Below are 23409 nucleotides of genomic sequence, written 5' to 3' on the forward strand. Positions count from 1 at the left end.
GTAAATTTACAGCCTGGAGGCAAGAGGAAACACTTTGATTAAAACATTACCAATTTAAGGCCTAATATCGAGGAAAAACATATGGACTTCTCCAGGAGTTATGGAAATATTTGGTGATAGAAAATCAGTAGTGCAAGTTCCTGCCTGGTTGGATGGTAGACAGGCCAGGATATTAGGTAAACATGAATATGAACATTTTTTTACCTTCTTGGCTTTAGCTAGTTTTGAAATGATAGGAATAATAAACAATTATATTTTGATAAAATACCTTCTATTCTGAAGAATTAAGTCTGAAGTGTTCCTATCTCTATGAACCCTTGTAACTAAGATTAGTTTTGTTCCAGTAAGACAATCTATGCTGTCAGGTAAGATATTCTGGTTGGTCTGTTCCTACATAGAAGAAGGGTGAAGGGACAGAAAGACATTTGTACCACTGAGACCTCATTTAGAAAATTTTAAGCTGCAGAAGTTTAGAAGTAGCTCTTAAGCAAGGCTTACTTTGAATCCATTAGCTCCACAAAGCTAACTCAGTTGATAAATAAGTGCTTGAAAAGCCATTACCTTTGAACTTAGCTATAAAGGCTTCAAAATATGATCAAATTTAAAATGAAAACGACAAAATAGTCATTGACAAAAAATTGCAAATATGAGCAATCGACCAAACAATATAAGTTTTTTCCACTATACATAGAAATTTAGAGAAATAAGATCAATAGCATTTTTAGTAACAATAAAGGTTCCTTGTTACAAATAGGCAACCAAGGATATATGCCTGTATAAAGATTACATCGTTAACTACTTAAATTTAGAGGATACTCCATGCTTCAGCAGCAGGTCTACACAAATTACAACAATACAGATATTAACATGGCACTTGCACAAGGAGGGCATGAAAATTTGTGAATTATTCCATATTTTTCATTCTTCAAATGCAATGAAAAACAGTTATTAAAAAGTTGATTACAAAAATACAAGTGTAACAAAACCTGAAATTCATAGAATTAAAGGTTAGTTTGACATCAGTGTATTAAACTTTCACCTTCGAAAGGCCCTTACATAGCATAACCTTTACAATACTTGAAATTAGATAACATTATCTTTTTATCCCAAAGAAATAAAATAATATAAAGACTTAGGAAAAAGGAATCTTAAACTTTTCCTATATGGAATGTAATCTGAAAGGACACATTTATTAATGAATCTATATATTATATTATAAAACAATGTAGACTTCAAAGTATTATATCTAGAAGACAATGAAATAGATTATGGACTTTATACAAACATAGATACTTTTTTCAGACAATCACCAGGAATATCTTTAATTTCTGTACTATTCTTTTCAACAAATAAGATAAAATTAAAAAAATCACAAACTCTGCAGAAATCATTATATACATTTTGTCATCAAAGTCAGGCAATTCACGTGGAAGAATAACATGGAATCCATTAATTTTTAAATTAAGATCTTGCTGTTATTTTGTATTTTGAAAATATTTTGTAGGGACAGAAAGGATGGACTGGCACTTTTGAAATTTAAGAAACTTAACCAAACCATTACTACATAGGAGAACAATTTGTACAGCCTTCCACAACTTCAAAGAGTTAGTGATACATACTTATGCTTTTGGCAATATCAAATGCAGTTTCTTCCAAGTTGTTCTTCAGTCCGTTTTGAAATCATGTTTAAACAGAAGGAGATACAGCGTATCTTTGCTATTTCTATCCCAAGAAACAATATTTAAGGAGGTCAAGAGGCCTTTAGTTTGGGGATTGGTATCTGAATCATGATGAAGTAAGAAAGAATCCATTCTGGTATTATTCCACATATACGCACTGTGCAGGGGTGCCAAGCCATTCAGAATTCTTGCATGAATATCTGCCTTGAGCTACCAACTCATGGACAATGTCAAAATGTCCACTCTAGGATTCCCGATGAAGAGGGGTATACTTACCTCATTTCTAGTATACATATGAGTGGCCTTTTTGGAAAGTAGTCTCAGCACTATAGTAAGCCGATTAATTTCAGCATCTCAAAGAAGAAATTTGCATGGATTCTTCTCCATTATTTTCTTGCAATTGATACCTTCCTCACGTTTTCATCTTGTTCCTTGTCTTCATCAGAATTGCCTAACCAGAGACTTTGAGTACCAGTGGGAATGAGGTGTCCATGTATTTCCCCAATAGTCACGTAGGTTGAAATGGTCAGAAAAATCCGGTGAATTTTCTGCATGTTTTTTCACCATGATTTATTTTCTCTTTTTCCATTTTTACTATTTTAAATTATGGTAACTGGGGAGTACTGAATTGATAGAGAGCAGAGGAAAGATTTTCCTCCGTATTAAAATGCACAGACTGAAAATGAGGGACAGTGGTGTCTTCATATGCAGCTTATTCTAGGAAGGAGAAAATAGGAAACAAAGCCTACTATGTAAATGATTTGGGAAATACAAAGATATAGTGTAAGAGAAATTACTATTCAATATATGAGCTTTAAGAGCTTTCTAATAGATCCATCATTTATTGGTAACCAACATTAGAAAAAAATGTATAATGCAGTAGTAAAATAGAATTCCTTTGTATGACTACCTAAATACTTGGTTTTTTTTTAAACACTTGTTTCCATCTAAAAAATTAGGCCTGGGCTGGGAAGGTGGGTCAGTGGTAGAGCGCTTGCCTTGCATGCATGAGGCCCTAGGTTCGATTCCTCAGCACCACATAAGCAAAAAGAAAAAAGCCGGAAGTGGCGCTGTGGCTCAAGTGGTAGAGCGCTAGCCTTGAGCTGAAGAGCTGAGGGACAATGCTCAGGCCAGAGTTCAGGCCCCAGGACCGGACCAAAAAAAAAAAAAAAAAGTAGGCCTATCTATTCTCTTCAGGTGATTTTGATGATTGAAGATGCTTAATGAGAAGTCAAAATATATTAGTAGTCCTTTGATATCAATTAAATTTCATTGTTTCTTCTTGGAGAATATAATGATCAAAGCAATAGTTCAGAATCAGCAAACAATAGTTCAGCATCATGCTTCCAGTGCAAGTGGATCTCCAGTAAGTAATCCTGTGTACCATTTTCCACAAAGTTTTGTCACAGATACAATCTGCCTGCCTTCTCTAGCTGCTTTCCTAGCCTGGACCTTTTCTTTCATTGTGCAGGAAAAGTGTGATTCAACTGATTTCAGTCACATCTGTTCCAAGAATTATCAAGGATTTAGATTCTTTTTTAAAAAAATTAGTTGTGGGGCCTGAACTCTGGGCTTGGGCACCGTCCTTGAGCTCTTCAAATCAAGGCAAGTGCTCTACCACTTGAGCCACAGAACAACTTCTGTGGTTCTGTTTATGTGTGCTGATTTGTTAAATGGTAGAGCAGAAAGTGAAATGATGCAACCAAAAGTATAAAAGCAAAATAAATTAGGATATTTATGGGGCAACCATATTGTCTCTGAGAATCATGAAAGAGAGAGAGAGAGAGAGAGAGAGAGAGAGAGAGAGAGAGAGAGAGAGAGAGAGAGAGAGAGAGAGAGAGAGAGAGAGAGAGATGTGCAATCACCTAGCTAGCCAAAAAATCCATGCTTCTGATCCATTTACAAAGCAAACAATTTTATTTTTTATTTGTTAAAAGAGATGGAAATAGAATTTATATATTAACTGGAAATTAGTAAATACATTTTTAGTAGCCTACATAAAGAGATATAGCTCTGTCCAAATTACAAACAAGAATCTTAATCCTTGGGCTGGGCAAGTGGCTCAGTGGTAGAGTGCTTTTCTTGCGGCTTACTACAGTGCGGAGACTAATTTCCAAAAAGGACACTCATATGAATACTAGGGATGAGGATGAGTATACCCCTCTTCATCGGGAAGCCTAGAGTGGACACTTAGACATTGTCCATGAGTTGGTAGCTCAAGGCAGATATTCACGCAATTACTGTGAATGTCTGGACATCCCTGCACAGTGCTTACATGTGAAACATTGCAACAGTACAGACACACACACACACACACACACACACACACACAAACACACACACACATCATCATCATCATCATCATCATCATCATCATCAGATTTCTTCTTAAGTATTTTTTGTTTATGGTCTTAAGAAGAAATTTACATTACTAGCTTGAATTTCTGACAGAACAATATAATCACTATACATCTTGCTTCTATACTCTCAATATTAAATTGCTATCTAAGTATGTGCAATAGAGAAGTATAGGAAAAAGTAGTCTTTATTCCTAGCTAATCAGAAAGACAAAATCTGATGATTGTGGTTTGAAACCAGAGCAAGAAAAAAAGTCCATTAGATTCTGGTTTGAAAGTAACCAGCAAAAGCTAGAAATGGAGCTGTTGTACAAGCAATAAAATGCTAGACTTGAGAAAACTAAAACAAAATCATAACAAATTCTGGGACAGAGCTAGGCCCTGAGTTCAAGCTCTAGTATTAGTATTTAACTAATGAAGGAATGAATTAGTTAAAGAATTACCTAAAATAAATTAAGTGGTCACAAGTGGAGGGGCAGATGAAATGTAACTACCATGGTGACTGAATTATGTATTATTTTGTAATAAGGCAAATTATCATTTGTCCTAATCACTAATATTTTATTTGAACTTTTTTGTACAATAAACCCTGAATTTGGCATGCATGTATATGTGTGTGAACGTGTGCACACATATGTGTTTATGTGTGTGTGTGTGTGTGTGTGTGTGTGTGTGTGCTGTTGCAATGTTGCTTGCCAATATGAACAGGGTGAGGCTGAAAAGAACTGTGTTGCAATGTTGTTTTATTTATCAGTGTTCTGTCCTGTCATTTCAGTGGAACCACCCTTCTGTACATTTTATTTGTTAATAACATCATCATAATCAAAGCATTTACAACATAAGTTAGATAAAAGCAATCATTTTCAGTTCTTAATATATGTTAAGTAAAAAGATACACATATAATCAGGTAGTAATTTATTGCTGTAAGATGACTGTCAGTACCAAATATGTATTTGAAATCTTAAATTGGTTATATTTTTAAGACATATTCATGGAGTGATTTTGACCGACTTGAAGAAATAGGTATTGCTCTCTGGTTTTTTCTGTGAAACTCAAGGTGGATAAACACTTTCCAAATTTCTGTTGAAAATAACTTTCTTTGTAATATCATATCTATTCACACTATGATAATAAACCCCGTACTTTTAAGGCTTGAATATCGCATCATATTGACTGAAAATCAGTATTGTGCCTATGCTTGTTAGATATATATTAAAAAAAAAAACAAAAACACGTGTCATCTCCAGATTGTGGATGCATTTGAAGTTGTTTTGTACATACAAATACAAATGTTCCTTCATTAATAGTTCTTTTGTGGGAGTAACGATCACAACTTTAACAAATAAGGCTTTTCAAATATCTTTTCCATTATAAATAACATCCCAGAGCGAGTCTTGCAATTTTTGAAAACCATTTAAATATTTTAGTAATATTTTAGTTCATTAACTATACAGCTAAAGATATTTCTGAAATAAATATTGTTAAGATCTGAAAATGTAATTGTGTATATAGGCTCTTTTATGGATCATTTTATGAAAAGCCAGTTTTTATGAAACTAAAAGAAATAGAATAAAAGAATGTAAGTGAATTGGGTAACCTAATTATTAGTATAATTTTGCTTTCTATTAGCACAGTCCTTTGAATGTAGATGATGCAGTTAAATTATTTTTGTGTCACTGTGCTTCAGTTATTTTTAGAATCTTCGTAGTTATAAGAGTGAATTTGTAGTATAAATAAATGTCTTTTAATATGGTTAGGATTAATCTTGTGTTTTGTGTTCTACTACCATGAAAATGAGTTATTTTCAAGTGTTAATAGTTTATAATTGAATCTTCAGTATCATAAGAAATTTTGAAAAACATTGGTAGTATTGATGTCTTTATTTTGAGGGGGAGGGGTACGGTAGTGGGGCCTGAACTCTGGGCACTATCCCTCAGCTCTTAAGCTCCACTCTAGCGCTCTACCACTTGAGCCACAGCGGCACTTCCACTTTTTTCTTTATGCTTGTGTGCTGCTAAGGATTCGAACCCAGGGCTTCATGCATCCAAGGCAAGCACTCTACCACTAAGCCACCTTCCCATCCCTTCATGTCTTTTTAAACCAATAGTATTCACAAGTTGGAGAGTCTTTAATTCATACTTAGGTCTTGGTGTCTATGATTTTTTATCCTCTCATTCCTAACATTAATGATAGGTCAGAGTGCATTTTTGAGTATAGGAAAGGTAAAATATTTATCTTGGGTCAAAGGTGATTTTTATATCAGTCTTGCTTTAATAGCATTTTGAAGTAGTACCTTTCTCTCAAAATGTTGGGTATAAAAAGCAATCAAAATACTTGAATGGTAAACAACTTAGTTGAACTACAAAGTGGAAATGATTTGTCCATAAGACCTGCAGAATGTTTCCATCAGGAATTGGGGAGGTCATTCTTTCAGTAAGACAGTGTTAAACAGAAATAGGGTCCCCAGGCAGTGCAGTGATGAGTGAAGGGATAAAATATGATTTCTACTATTTTGACCTAGAAATCAAGAATATTATACTTGAGCAGTTCCTTTCACCAGGGAGGTATGCATTGATTATGAACTTCGAGTTTTCATATTACAGTTCCCTATTTTCTAACAAAGATAAAGTGAAATATTGTGAAAGTGAAAACAATAATTCGGGAAATTTTCCTATAATTTGTAGACTAAGTGCTGGTATTTTAGTCATAAAATAGAATGAGGTTAATTGATACAGTCGGAGATGATCGTCAGGCTAACACTTACCATGTGTGCAATGTTGTAGTAGTAATTCCAACTCTGAAGACTTCAATATCATCATCTGAGAGATAAAAATGTAAGGAGTTCCACTTTATAGAATTATTGTGAGGATTCAATTATATACCATAGGTAAAGTACTTGGAAAAACAATCAATTAGCATTTGGCAAATTCTACCTCTTATTTTATCATGTGATGAATTCTAACATTTTTACTGTGATTTTATATGTGCAATGTGATGTATTGATATTCATTGTATTGATCACTTTTCTGTCACTATGAGGAAAATGCCTTCAAAGAAAATTTCTGAGGAGGAAACTATTATATTGACTCATGGATTAAGAGAACACAGTTTAAGATCAAATATCTCCATTGTTTTTAATCATATTTTTATTATCTTAACTAGGTGTATACGGGAATTTCCATTCAATAAATGAATTTTTAACTATAGTGGATCTTTATATAACTTTTCCCTACCCTTCCAAACCTCACCCCACTTTAATTTTTTCTAATTTCATATTATTTGCATTGAATATTATGTCTTCACTTTTTTCCTCCATAACTCTCTTTATTCCTTCCCTTTGACTTCCCCTCACATCTTCCAAGTGATAGTTTCCTGGTATTCATTTTGTTAGATTAAAAGTTCAATTTTATAAGAAATTACACCTTTTAAATACTGCTCTGAAAAATGAAAACTTTGGTTAATACTGATGTCTAACTTGCATAAAATTCTGGCTTCCAAATATGCGACAGAACATGAGTCCTTTGTGTGTCTGCCTCTCACTTCATTTACTTAACATATTTTTAGATCTATCCCTTTCTTTGTAAATAATGTAACAGTGCTCATAATGGATAGGTGCAATCCAATTGTGTATATATGACACACTTTCTCCAACCATCCCTTCGCCAAAGGGCATCTTGGCTGTTTCCATAACTTGGCTGTGGTGAATAGTGCAGTAATGAACAAGGTTGTGAAAGTGATTTTACTGTAACCTTTTGGAAGAATTCATCACTATCTTTCTGAGAGCCATCCTCTAGCCAGTTTTCTAGAATAAGCACACCTTCCTTTTATCTCCATCACAACGTATTGCAAGTCCTCAAAAACACACTCTCCCACACATGTCTCAATAAGCTAAAACCACACTATGCCCATATTCTTTCAATATATTTTTAATACTTACATAAATTTAGTGAGAACCTTCTAAGTATTTTCCTAATGTGGGAATGAGAGATATAACAACAGAGGAAAAGTAAGAAATATACATTTTAATTAGCTATTATCATATTTAAAATCTTTTTCAGCTCTAACTCATAGCCTCACTTTTTATTATTTTAATCTTTATTTGATTACTTCATCTATCCCCTAAATTATAACAGGTGAGTTAAATACAGACAAAAAATTTTGGTTTGATTTTGACACTCATGTGTGAGGATGTACAATATGGGCTAATAGATGGATTGGAATTAATAGCAATTATCCATTTTGTTAAAGTAGAGATGGTTTTTTTCCAAACTGATTCATATTTCATTCAACAAAAAGAAACTTGTAACAATTCCCTTTGTTTTGCTCCTCATTAACTTTTGTTTCCATATTATATTATAATGAAGGATGATTTCATATATGTTCTGTAGATTCAAAAATATGTTAAACTATTTCTACCCATATGTATTGATATATACATACATACATATATTACACAGGTTACAATGATAATTTATAACTTCTGTAACTATACAATTTACTAAATTATTAAAAACCTCGATGGTTCCTGCCTGGAATCCTGGTTACTCGGGAGGCTGAGATCTGATGAACATGGTTTGAAGCCATCCTGGGCAGGAAAGTCCATGAGCCTCTTATCTCCAAACAACCAACAGAAAATAAGAATAGGAACTGTGGCTCAAAGTAATAGAGTGGTAGCCTTGAGAGAAAAAGCTCAGGGACATCACCCAGGCTCTTAGTTCAAGAACTACAATCTACCCCAAAAAATCTATTTAATTTACATCTGTGTAAGTACAGTATTTCCATCACCGAAATGCACATCCATGCTCATTTGCAAGGTAACTCTGTTTTGGCTGAAGTACCACTAAACATTATCACTAAAGTAGCATAGGAAAGTGGGTTCATTCTATCTCTCTAATGGATTTTTCTCCACTAAAATACTCAAGTGTTACAATTATTCCAATTATTTACAATCATAACTTTTTTCTTTATATCCCTGATATTACAGTTTGAATTCAGTGTCGTGCCCCTTAAATGGGTGTGCTTACCACTTTGTCATGTGCCAGCCCTAAATTAACCTGATAATTTTTCAGATAGAAACTGGCTTCCTACTTGTGTATGATCTTGACCTCAGTCCACTTTATGTTATTCTTCCTGGAATTTAGAATAACAAGTGCATGGTATTCTGTACAGTTTTTTCTGTCTAGTCTGGGCTTTAACCACTGTTCTCACATCAGTGCACTCCCATGAAGTCAGGATTTTCATAAGCTTTTCATAGCTGATTTTTAAAAAATCTTTGCATTTCCTGCAGGTTCTTGAGTACTGAATTAATTTGTGTTTTCTTATCTTGTTTTGTTTCATTTGAATGTATGTGTTGAGTTGTTCCTCACTTTTCATTTTGTTTCTTTCCCTGATGTTCTTACCTAAAGTGCTGAAAAACCAATTCTTTTTTCTCAAGATAGTCAGGGTGAACATTATTTATTCCAAAGCAATTTCAGTAACATTTAAACACCGTCATATCTATGAATTGTATAAAAATGCTAAACGTTGAGAAGGGTGTTTTTACTTTCACAGTAGTCTTTGTCATACACAGATCATGAAATATATAAAGATAATATAACTACAGATGCATGCCAGGAGGAGAAAAACCTATTATTAATTGTTTGACAGAGGCTTCACTTCTAGTGAAAGAAATACATTGCTTGATGCAGGATTTCACAAAATCATATTGCTAGGAAGAACCTAAGCAATCATCTAATACTATAAAATTGAGTGTGAGGAATTGACTTCCTGAATAATTTACTTTTGGATCAAATAAAAGCAGGCTTCCAAAAAGAGTGTAGATTTTTGAGAAACATGATGAATTTTATGTAAATATGTCCTTAGCTGATTTTGTTAATTTGTGAGCCAGTACAGGGAAATAAAGTACAGCAAAGGTAAAAAATAAAGAACTTCACATTGAAATACTCATTTGTGCGTGTGTGTGTGTGTGTGTGTGTGTGTGTGTGTGTGTGTGTTCATGCGCATGCGAGTATGCAAACGCACACGTGCATGTGCTCATGCATGCAGTCATCATTCTTGAGGCTTGATAGTGCCTGGGAATGATTCCTCAGATTCTGTGCCCAAGGATAGTGGTCTACCACTTCAGCCACTTCTTTTTTTTTTCTTTTTTTAGATAATCGCTTGTATTTTCATGATTGGATTGGCTTTGAACAGTGGTCATGAGATTTCAGACTCCCGAGTAGCTATTTAAGCTTATTCATCCTCTGAGTACCTAGTTAAAATTCTGGCTGTCCTGTATGCTTCACTGCTCTTTTATTCATTTCCTGAGATAATCACAAGCCTAAGTCATATATATGTCTAATTTCTTTATACGGTTACTGCTTGGCACCAGGGGCTCCTATCTGTACTCTTAAATACTTCGGAGGCTTGAGAACAGAACCCAGGCCAAAAGGTTAGTGAAATTCCTTCTCAATCTATAGATTGGTGCATTGGATCATTTCCACCATTCTTCACTATCTAGTTACTACGATTAGATGGATTGGGGATCCAGGCCAGTGAAGGTAGCAGTCTGGACAAGTTGGTGTTCATCTCGGATGCCATTGATGATGAGAAGGCTAAAAGGACAGATCAGGTGCATGTTCTTGTGGAAAGGAAACCCCTCTCCTAAAATTAACCACTGATATGACGCCTGCCAACAAGAAAACTTTACCCGAAGTTGAAATACCCACAAGTTCCCACAACCAAAATAAGTATATACATGAACATTCAAAAACTTAATACAATCTGTTCTTTGCTCTAATATCAGCTTCATCTGATTATCATATGATGTGACAGAACAGTTCCTTCATTAATCTTATGATAATTTAAAAAGACCTAAAAAATTCTTTCTCACTTATTAAGTGCAAATTAATGGCAAATTGCATCATTTCTTACATATTTGACTACCACTATAAATTCATCTTATGATTATTATTAATAGTAATATATTCTGATTTATTACTTTACTTTGTAACAGTTTTTAAAATTTTGCTTTTCTGCTGAAGTTGAAGTATTTAAATAGTATCATCAAAGTATATTCCTTGGGTATTTAGGGCAGGTTTTTACAAAGTTTTTAACCAATGGACTCTAAGAATTCTTAATTGGTATATCACTTGGTTTATTTTTCATTTCAATTTAATATTATTTTAATGGTAATGTACACAGGGGTTACAGTTATATAAATAAGGTAAAGTAATGAGTACATTTCATAGGGAAGGAACATTGTTATCTCTTCCATCGATTTTTTAGTTCACTCAAAAGAAGGAATACTGATGCTTTTGCTATTGCTATTGATCCATGGGTACTTTTGCTTTCTTTGTTAATGCATTTTTATTATAAAATCGATATACAGAGGGTTAAAACTTAATTAAGTCAACTAAAGAGTACACTTCATTTTATTTTCTAAATTTCAAATTTTTGGCTTACATAATTTCTTTTGTTTCTTTATGCTAATTCATTTTTTTCAGAGTTGTAGGATTAGTTAATTTATTTTTGCATGATTTTACACATGTAAATTATTCAAAAATTATTTTGCTTTTATAATATTTAACATGTGACTATTTAAAAATTGTTTTCTTAATTTGTATATGGCTATGATTTTAAATAAATTTATTTTCTTATAGTTATAAACATATTTGTCCAGGTAACAAATCCTTACTGTATTTTCAAGAAGCACATACTTTATTAAGAAAGGCTTCATTACTTGGCCACTTTTTGGAAATATTTTTTCTTGAATTAAAAAAAAAATTTGAGCTCGGCATTGTGATTTGTGGAATCCATTTTCTAGCTATGGTGGGAAGTGTAAATAGGGTTTGAAATTCGAGAGATACTGAGAAACTCTGTGACCTTATTATAAAACTATTCAGAATGAAATGATTAGAGATATAGCCATCGCTAATGTTATATAGGGCATCTCGCTATCATATTCTAAATCTTGATTTAAAACACCAGTAACATCACTCATTTGTCAAAATAAAAGGACACATGTTTCAAAATGTTTATTATTTAACCTTATTTCAAAGATTCTCATGTCTTCAATTTACTTAATCTATTAAAATCCAAGTATATTGTGATTATTTTATTTCTAGTAAACTTTAAAATTGTACAAGCAATATTAAGATTTTATATATTAACATACTTTTACTATTTGTGATAATTTCCACCCTTTAATATGATAATATCAATATTCCAAATGTGGGTATGTGGTGTGTATGTGTGTGTTTATGTGGTTTTTGTGTGTGTGTTCTTTGTGTGTACTTTGTAATGTTTGGGAGATCACACCATTGCTTCACACATGCTAGGCCAATGTTTTACCACTGGGCTATACTGCCTAGTTATAATCCAAATAGTGTTTTAAATCATGACTTTGAAACTTTCATTCCTAGTATGTTTTTTCAAAATTATATATGATAAAATGTGATCCATATTCTATCCACGCTAGCAATTTTTATTGTTATTTAGAATATTCCCACTGCCTTTCCGCTTCCAAACTCTTGTGTTTGTTATTGATAAAGGTTTTACTTTGCTTCTTTTCTCTCTTCATTGTTTTTCCCTTTAGAGTTTAGCTATTCTTTCTCTTATTTCTTTGGGAATTTATTATCATATTCCTATTAAATTTCCTTACATTGTAATAGGTATATATAGTGCTTTATTTTCTACTTTATTTTTTCCCATTTTTCACTGACTTTTGGTCCAAACTATTAGATGGATTAAAAAGAAACTTGACTCAGGACACTTTACTTTTCTCCTTCTCTTCTATGAAGTCTTTCTATTTTTTGAAACACAATAGCAATGACATATAGCTCCTATGTGGTCCATCATTCCTTCCCCTCTCACTCTCCTCTGTTGTACAGCTGAAGTTGTTATCATTCAGATACAGCATTATCTAAATCTTAACTCATTCCTAAACTAATTTTAGTTGTTTCCAGTATTTTCTAAAGACATTTCTCTATGTATAATATCTGGGGTCTTGTGTTTTTCCAAGGTACAAAATATGAGTGACTATCAAACATCTAGATATCTCTGTAGAATATTGGTCCACCTGCTCAATAAACTCGTATGTAAATTCAAGGAATACAGGTCAGTCAGAACAATCTTGTAAAATGGTGTAGCTTCAGCCTTAATACTAGCTTTGAATCTTATTACCATGTTTAGTAGTGAAGATAAAATAGTTCAACTATAAGAGCAGATACATAGAGGAATGTAACAGATTTGTCAAAATAAATTCTTAGTTTTATGATCAATAGATTTTGAAAACTATCCTATGACTTTATGAAATAAAAATAAAATCTTAAATGGGTGTATTGATACTATTGTCTCTCGAGATTTAAAGAATGATCTTAGACTATTACCTCAATCTTTTTTTGTTTTGCTTTGTATTTTTGTCATTCATGGGGCTTAAACTCTGGGCTTAGTCCCTGTCTGTGTGCTCTTCCGCTCAATGAGAAGTGCCCTACCTCTTGAGTCACAGCACCAGATCTGGTTTTCTAGAGGTTTATTGGATATAAGATTCTCATGGACTTTTCGGCCTGGGATGGCTTTAAACTGTGATCCTCAGATCTCAGACTCCTCAGTAATAAGGGTTACAGATATGAGCCTCAGGCACCCATCCTACCTCCATCCTTATACAAAAATTTAAAATAAAAAATGATTATCAAACTAAATGTGAGATGTGAAAACCTATAAAACATAAATGTAAAATTTCATGACATTGCATCAGTAAGGATTTCTAAAAATTTGACATGGAAAGCATTAGTCGCTAAAGAAAAGCAACAATAAACTGGATTATATTAAGTGATAGCTTTTCATAATTCAAAGTATACTATAACCGAAGTGAAAACATATCCCACAGATACAGGGAACATATTTGTTAATGCTACAATATTTCTGAATCTTAAGTATTTTTATATCTTCTAATTCTATATAAATTTTTACCTGAATAGGATATTTCTTTGAAGAACATATATAAATTAATAGTCAATAAGAGGAGCATATGAAATAATTTCCTCTTTAGTTTCTAAGAAAAAAGACAAAGAAAACTCACTAGTATTACCTTAATATAAAAAGATGACACAAAATATAGTAATGCATTTGTAGAGAAAATGATCAACTCTACATAGGAGAATGATTTGTATAATACTACGATCATTTTAGCAAGCAAGATTGCAAGTCCTCAAAAGGTCAAAGAGAATTGTATATGCTCCAGCCATTACACTTCATTGTATGTATTAAAGAGAAGTAAAAAACTTGTTTGGACAGGGAATGTAGTTCATTGACAGTGCACTTGAATAATATGTGTGAGACCCTGGAAATAATCCCTAAAAACAAATTTGAAATGACACACTATAGAGGATGTATGCTGGACAAATTCCTGTAAGTGAATTTTATATCTATTTTAATGTCTGTTCTAAAATTTACAGCATTTCTATTTGAGGAAATGCAAGTTTGTGAAAATTAGGCTTGGAAAACCTATTATTGTACAATTTACTTCCAAAGCACTAAAATGTATACAATAAAAGGAGATTATGTATTGATGTGAATTTTATTGCAGGAAAAAAAGAAAACTATTGTTAAAAATACTTCACACAAATTGCAGAATACCTAAAAAGATGTTTTTAGTGTTGGCTAAAAATTCTTTGTAAACTACAGTGTTTAAAACAAAGTTGTGATTTCTGTGTATTTTGAGGTTTTTTAGTCCTTTTTTTTTTAGTTTATACAGAGATAACTCAATCAAAAAGTGTATGTGATAACTGTAATATCTAGGAATTATGCATCACTCGTAATTAATTGATAACCTTTTCAGGAAGAAACTTTTAGTAAATGACAGAAGGCCCAAATCTATGCATCTGCATTCTTTGAAAGTCATATGTTACTTCCTCAATACGATTGTATTCTCTACTTTGCTAGGAAAAAAATTATTCTTAAGGTAAGAGCCAATAGCAGTGAAAAGAAACAAAATACATAATCATCTTAATTTATTTGTGAAAATAACAAATGAAATAAAACAATTCCACTTAAGAGACTCCAATATTAGTACCTATGAAGATGTTCCTGAATACCAATATCCATTGAATTTTTGGAATTTTAATTTCTACCAACATATAAAAACTAGAACAAGAAAACAAATATAGTCTTGGAGCAAACCAGCTTTGGAGTAATTTTTTTAATTGTTTTGACATTACAAAAAATTGATACCCTGGGAAGGGATGTGAAGGGTAAACAAAGGAGGAAGCTGCAATGCTTGATAAGAAATATACTCATTATCTTGCCACTGTAATTGTAACCCCTCTGTACAGTATGTTCACAATAAAAAATAAAATTTAAAAAAGTGAGGAAAAGGAAAAAAAAGAAAAAAAGAAAAGAAAAAAAATCAATAGAATTGATAACATTAAGAAAATGATTTTTTCCTATGGAAAACAATTTAAAATGTTTATTACTTATTATAACTCAAATACCAAACAAGAGTATTTTTATACTATCATTACAAATATCATTTTATTACTATAGTAAAATAGAAAAAAAGACCAGTCCCAATATATTATCATTATTCTTAATTCCTAATCATTACCTAAATATCTTAAATTAAATAGTCATGTCTTTAAAATAAACGTAAATATTCTATCGTTTTTACTTAACATTTTCCAGGAGCATGTATTCATGTTTCTAAGAAATGTTCACAGCAGTTAAAAGGTGCTTTTTTTAAAAATTAATGTGATATATATTATTGTTGTTATTTGCAAGGCCTGGGCATTATCTCTCAGCCTTTTTATGCTCAAATCCAGCATTCTAAAACTTGAGGCACAGAGGCAACTCCTGTTTTTAGTGCTTAAATGGAGATAAGAATCTACCAAGTACTTTTATTGAGGGGGGGGGGTTGTCCAGTTGTGGGGCCTGAACTCTGGCCTGGGCGCTGTACCTTAGCTCTTCAGCTCAAGGTTAGAGCTCGACCACTAGAGCCACAGCGCCACTTCCAGCTTTTTTCTTTTTGCTTATGTGGTGCTGAGAAATCGAACACAGGGCCTCATGCATGCAAGGCAAGCGCTCTACCACTAAGCCACCTTCCCAGCCCCCAAAAAGTACTTTCCTGTCTCGGCTAGTGTCCACAATTCTAAGATCTCATTACCCAGAATAACTCAAATTACAGGCGTGAGTCAATGGTACTTGGTTTGATGTATTTTTTAATTTTAATTACGCTTTAAGATTTTTGTTTCACTATAATTTACATCGTTCTACACATAAATTCAGATGTATGTATATATTTCTGATGACAAATAATCTCTAAAATGTATGTCTTTCTTCATATAATATATATATATATATATATATATATATATATATATATTGTTGAAGACAGACTTTCTCTAAAACTTTTATGCTACTATTTTTTTGACCTTTTTCATTTCAAAGATATACAATCTATTGTTCCAAAAGTTTCCTAGAATAAAATAACTAATATTTCAATAGAATGTAGAATCTATTACTTTCAAGGGAATTTTAGATATACACATGATATTGCAGTAATATTTACAGTATGTTATTTGAAATAATTCTGTTCACACTCTTAAATATTTGTGTGTAGTGGTGGGGAGAGAGGAAGTTAATTCATACTGGTTAGGAATTTGCAATGCTTCCAAAATCTATTCCATAATTTATTATAAGCACATATTCAATCTGCCTGTTATGGTTTAGTTTATTTTTGTTTCTTTATTTGTGCAAATTTTTAATATGGATGCATGCACAGTGGTAACATTAAAAATATTAATCCAGATTTTGTGGAATTTATATTTCTCTTGGGAAAACTAATGAGCTCCCAGAAAATTTCCATAAGGAGCCTTTCAATTCTAATATCACGGTTTGTCTTAAAATGCTTTAAATTCTACACACTCTAATGGTCATATTATGGAACTTTTCTTCTCAGAGAGTGAGCACTACCCTATTGCTTAACATGGACAATATACCTTCATACATAGACTGGGCATGTCAAAGAAGAAGTAGTAGTTGAACAATTTTCTTAGCAGTTTTTACAGATGAATTAGAAATAGAGCAACTATGAACTCAAAAGGAATGTGCAAAGAAGACAAGGGCACAAAGTAGAATGTGCCAAGACATGCTGAAGTATATTTTCAAATACTGTGCTCAGGTGTGAGGGTGTGTTCAAAGTACAGATTCAGTCAACGTACTTGGATATCTTGGAGGGGGAACTGCTTTAACCTCTTCTGAAATAAATGTACAAGAACAAGCCCATAACTCTGACTATAATCACCCACATCATCATCAACTAGGGATATTTTCCAAATGCAAAGTGAGAAAAAAAAGAGTTCATCACAGTTAGTATTCAGGTTGAAGCAATGGCAATCACATAACTTTTCTCATAAATCTTCAAAGGTTTTGGAGCATTAAAGTAGGAAAAAGCCAAGCAATTATTTTGCATGTACCTAAATTAAATGGGATGTATTCTACTGGTCTCTCTTTAAAGTGAAAGTTATAGATTATGTCTTTTTTACTCTATCTTGGGACAATGATCTGCTGTCAGTTATTTTCTTCTCGTCCCCTTTTGTTGCGCTTCTACTTACATAATTATTATTTAAAGAGACATACTTATGTATTCACTACCTTATAATTACTGCAATCCCATCTATATATCACCTTGACAATAAAATTAAATTAAAAATGAGCTGTATAAAATATAATTTCACTGAGTTGGTATAGTAAATATTATTCGATGTGTATTACCTTTTTAAGAAATGAACATTTTTGGCTGCTAATTTGAATTAATTACCCCTTTATCAGAGATTCATCAACTTTAATATTATCAAACTATGAAATATTTTCAGAATATACTTGACATTATTTTGAAAAATAACATTGTTTTAGTATTGTCTAATACTAAAACAAAAATAGTTCAATTCTGTTGAAACTCCTAACTTTTAAAACGGAATAATTGATAAGAGGACAGAGTATATGTGTTCTTCAACATTCCTATGAGTACTAACTACTCATTTTCAAATTCTGAACATGCCACACTAGAGACATTCAAAACAGTACCTGTTTGCATTTTATTTAATTCTGCAACAAGTGCAGTTTTCAATGGGGCGTTACATATTTAAATTCAACAGAAAAAATATCCACAGTCTGGTAGAAGGTAAAACTATGAAGTATCTATATTAATTCCTCAAGAGTAATCATTTGTTCATCAAAGTAAGCCATAATTTCTATACCCGTCTATCCCAAGTTTTTATACCATAAAGTCATCCTAGACCAACAATTTCCAACTTGTAATGTGCACCTTAAAATTCCTTAAATTCACAACATGACAAGCATATAACTATTGTGAAAAAATAGTACACTTCTGTGTACTATGTGATGCCCTAATGTGATGCCCTTCGTATTGTGCAATGAACACTACACTAAACTTTGCTGCATCATTTTCCACCCAGTGTTATCCTTGAGATCAGAACACTTGCAAATATTATTTATAGTTATATATTTTATCTATCATAGATATTCAGGAGATCTGAATGTCTGAATATTAAGATCTGAAGACTCTGGTTCAAATCCCACCCAGCAAGGACGGTTCCTTAGATTCTTACCTCCAATAAACTGCTCACAAAAAGCCTGACACAAGTGGCACTGAGGTTCCAGTGGTAGAGCAGTAGCCTTGAGCAAAAACATGCTCAGGGACAGTGCCCAAGCCTAGAAGTTAAGATGTCACACAATTACTCTCTTCATACCATATTACATCAAAGTCTCAAAAAGTTGCTCTTTTGGTAAATTTATAAATCAATAGCACCAATTTGTTGTCAACTTTATCTAGATTATTCACATTATCATGTTACTTATGAACTGTTGAAATTAACTGTGAACTAAGTTCTAATTATACCTTACTTGAAAGAATATTTTAGGCAAATAGAAAGCCAGAATCATTTGTGAATTTGTAAATTAAATTATCTACTTAAAAACAATTTCATAATAACCTATAGAATATTAAATTACAAACAAAAATATTTATTTTAAATCTAAATTCTTATTTAGCCAGGTCTACAAAGCCCTACAGGAAATGAAATTTCCTATTTCTCTAGGCTTAAGCTTTTGTAATCCTTCATCATTTCTTTGGAATCTAACAGAATGATGGTTGCTTTTTAAGTTCCTGGTTGGGAATCCTGAGCTCTTTTGCATTTAGTAATGTTCTGTAATGAAGACATTTAAACACAACTGAGGATTATATATGAGTTGCATTTCAATAGTAAACTTGACTTCTCAAAATATATTGACAAAATTAGCCCAAACTTCCAAATGTGTATTCCTTTCTGGCTTATTTTTTATTCCATTTTTGGTTTGTTTTATTGTGACAAAATTATAATACCTATTCCACTGAAAGTATCACTATATCATTCCACTCTCTAATCACCTGTCTTAGTATGAGTGCTAGAATTCCTGTCATGTATCACATTGTCCTACCATAGTTTTTTGATTTATTTAATCTAGATACAGACTAGCAATTCTGAACTTCTCCGCTAATATTTTCCACTAGAGTGATGGCTCAAACTGTTTATGTACTATTTTCAAAGATGTTCTAACATTTGACACAGGATATGAACATTTTCAGATGCACCTGAAGATGTCTCTGATTCATTCCTCCCTGGATCCGATCACTTTATTAATGATGACTTGATTTTCTTACTATCTCTTTTCCCACCTATGTAATATTCTCAATCTTTTTTGGGGAAATTTCACTTGAGGACTTTCTAATATTAAAAATTATTACTTGATTTTATTTTTACTCCGGACATATTTTCTAACTTGTCTACAGAATCTGAGAGTTGTTCCATATGTGTGTTTGAACATATAAGTGCATCTGTGTGTATGTGAGTATTTGTATGTATATATGTATGCAAAATCCTCAAGCTCTTCTTCAGCAATCTTGCTCATAACTAGTATTCCATCACTTGAGACATTATTCTAATGCATCTTTTGGCTGGTTAATTATGCTGTCTCAAAAACTGTTTTGCCCAAGCTAGATGCAAAGTGGACTTCCCAAACTCCTTTACATTCTTAAGTTTTATTTCTCCAGGGGTATCAACTTTTGAACTACAATCATTTTTGTGACTGTAAAATCTAAGCTGTTTCCCAGATTTTTAACTCGAGTTCATATAAAGATAGATGAACATACACATTACATATGCTGAGGATACACTGTTAGAAATGTGATCCTAAGCAGGGTTCAACTGGTTCACACCTATAATCCTAGCTAATTAGGAGGCTGAGATCTGAGGATTGCAGTTCAAATCCAGCATGAGAAGGAAAGTTTCTGAGGCATTTATCTCTAATTAACCACCAGAAACCTGGCAGTGGTGTGGGGCTCAAAGGTAGAGAAAAAGTTTTGATCTGAAGAATAGAGGGACAGTGCCCAGGCCCGGAGTTCAGGCCCCACTACCATCAAAAAAAAGAAATAAAAGAAAAAGAAATGTAATCTTTGCCAATAGTTCATTGCTAGCATAATTCCTGCTCTCTCGACATGGCCTTTTTCCAGTTAAGTCCATAGTCTTATATATGAATTGCTTGGAACCAGAATTATTCTTCCATTGTACTTTTTACAAATTTGAATGATTAGCTATCATGATTTAGAGCTAGTAGAATAAAGAGACTGGTCTCATCCTTCATGTTCCACTTAGTAGTAATGCTTTCTCAATGTCACTCCCATAGATCTACATACTGTCCTTGGCTTTATTATTTCAAAGTTGTCTTATTTGCAGAGTCTTCTATACAGTATTGAACCATTATACTTAAATACAGAACTTCTCTTTCTCCTATTCCTAGTGTTTCTCCTTCTGTTAACTTATGTACAGTTGGGTAATAATGCACAACACAAACACTGACAAAAAATGTTTCTAAGAACCTTCTTCCCACCTAAAATTGGTCTTTATTTACAGAGCACTTAGGAAATTTGAACTTAATGTACTCCAGGATAATATTTTTTCTTTTTCATGTTTTTTATTGTGAAAATGGTGCACAGAAGGGTTAGAGCTATATAAGTAAGTTAATGACTACTTTATCTAACTAGCATTGTTACCTCCTCTTTTGTCTTTCCCCTGCCATGCCTTTTCTCCCCACCACCCCAACTCTCCCCTTCTATCCCCAAGTTGTAATGTTTGTTTTCAAAATAGTGAGTTGTTCATCTCATTGTTACAACAGGTCATACTGTATCCTTGTTTCACCATTTTATTTCCCTTCCCCTCCCCACATTAGAAAAATGTATGTGCAAGGTCACCGATATCAAACAGTGGAAACGGGTTATACCATGGAGGAAGAAAATAGAAGAGAAACAAAAAAAACACATAATATATGTTAGATACATTAAAAACAATAGTAAGAAAGAAAAAACAAGTTGTGTCCCTATGTTAGGGCTCATTTCACTTAACATAGTCTTATATGTCCATACCTACATGGATAATGTTTTATAAGCCATGTACATTCCATATTTTCTCATTACTAAGTTTCTTTGAAAAACGTGTTACCTCATGCCCAAAGATGTCTTTGTGCTATTTCAATGAAGCCAGAAAACATTCACTTTGCCTGGAGCAGCACCATAGATTGTTACTGAAGTAATTGGAAGGAACTTTTACAGGAAGTAGAAACTGAACCCAGGAGAGAAATTGAACATAGAGAAATGACAAAGTTCAAGTTAATTTGTGCTATCCTTTTACTGTACAAGAAAATAATCCAAGGCTTGAAGGAAACTCTGTCCCTGACATTTTCGAGTGTGCTCTTTACTCATAAAACTTTCTGTAGTCTTCTAGTTGAGAGTATTACAAAAGAAACAATATGCCATTTGAAGGCCAACATAGAAAAAATGGAAATAACATTGTTGTTCAATGTTCCACTACAAAGAAACAAAAGACATGGAGGTTTTAAAATGTCTTATGCATGGATATTTAACTCCTGAGATGTTTCTCTTGTTGTAAAAGTCAGATATCAATTCCTTTATTCTGGTCCTGAGTTCGCCATATCAATAAGGATTCCCAAAAGCAGGATCCAGTGAGTATGATCAGCAAAAGGAGCCTCTTTTCAAACCAGTACTTTAAGGATGGTCCCATAGAAATAAGTGAGGTTTTTTTGTTTGTTTGTTTGTTTTGTTTCTTTAGTTTGTGTTGTTTCTGGGGCTTGAACTCAGAGCCTGCACCCTGTCCCTGAACAATTGTCTTTCCTGCCCACCTGCCCCAAAAGCTAGTATACTACTTCTTGAGCCAAAAGTCCACTTCCGGATTTTTGGTGTTTAATTAGAGATAAGAATTTGTCAGATTCTCCTGCCTAGGTTGGCTTTGAACTGAGATATTAAGAAAGCTAAGTGACATCAACTTTATGGACTTCTCTTTTGAACCAAGAAATATTAGATGAAGGTTATTATAATAGTAATATTGACCATTTTTAAAAGATGAGAATACATCCAGCAAAGAAGCCATAACTTAAATAATTCAGCAAAAGTAGGTGCACTGAATCATACTGGAAATTGTTTTCTGCTTAGGAAGATCTATTGACTTTGTACTTCCTTTTGGGGAAACTTAAACTTAATTTGACTTTTTTTGTTGGTCGTGGGGCTTGAACTCTGATCCTGGGCACTGTTCCTCAGCTCTTGAGCTCAAATTGAATGCTCTACTAGTTTAGATACAGCACCACTTCCTGGTTTCTGATGGCTAATTGAAGATAATTGTCTCATGTACTTTCTGACCAGGCTAGCTTTGAACCACAATCCTCTGGTCTCAACCTCTTGAGTAGCTAGAATGACAGTGTGAGCCACCAGCACCCTTCTCATATTTGTATTTATGTGTACTTAATGACATGTAAACAAATAATGTAAATTTGAATCAAATGATGACATTTCAGCTTTTCAGAAAATTTGAGGTAACAATAAATATGTCCTCCTTTTCCATGTTGTTACATTAGTGACTCATGAGCTATTGGACTCTTACTTTAGCATCTTCTGATGTCTGCGACGGTGGACTTAGTATAAATAATTGTCGGTAGAGAGATATAGAAAGACTGAGATTTTTAGAAAGCAATGGAGATCTGATAGAAAAGAACAACATAGAATGGCATAAAATTTATCACACAGAGATTAAGAACTAGCCTAAGTGATATAGAATGCTAAAGGTAATGAGGAATAAGCTTGGTTCATAACTAGTTCTTCAATTATCAAATATGGTTCCCTAGAAGAGTTTCTGGTATCATTTAGATATTATTATTGTAAGGTCCGCTCCTGGATGGCTAGCAGACTCCACCCTCCTCTCAGCAAAGTCTCCATCCAGTACCTGTGTTACCTAGGCAACTAGGACACCTGGAAGAGTTCACATCTGCATCC

At 33.0% G+C, this 23409-nt stretch overlaps 1 pseudogene; it reads left to right on the forward strand.

Annotated features, from left to right (window-relative positions):
* Window positions 1–819: 819 nt before the first annotated feature.
* Window positions 820–919, forward strand: LOC138820386 (U6 spliceosomal RNA; annotated as a pseudogene).
* The last annotated feature ends 22490 nt before the right edge of the window (window positions 920–23409 follow it).

The sequence above is a fragment of the Dipodomys merriami genome, unplaced genomic scaffold (assembly GCF_024711535.1).
Source record: "Dipodomys merriami isolate MVZ:Mamm:240054 unplaced genomic scaffold, mDipMer1.0.p SCAF_872, whole genome shotgun sequence".
Taxonomy (NCBI): Eukaryota; Metazoa; Chordata; class Mammalia; order Rodentia; family Heteromyidae; genus Dipodomys; species Dipodomys merriami.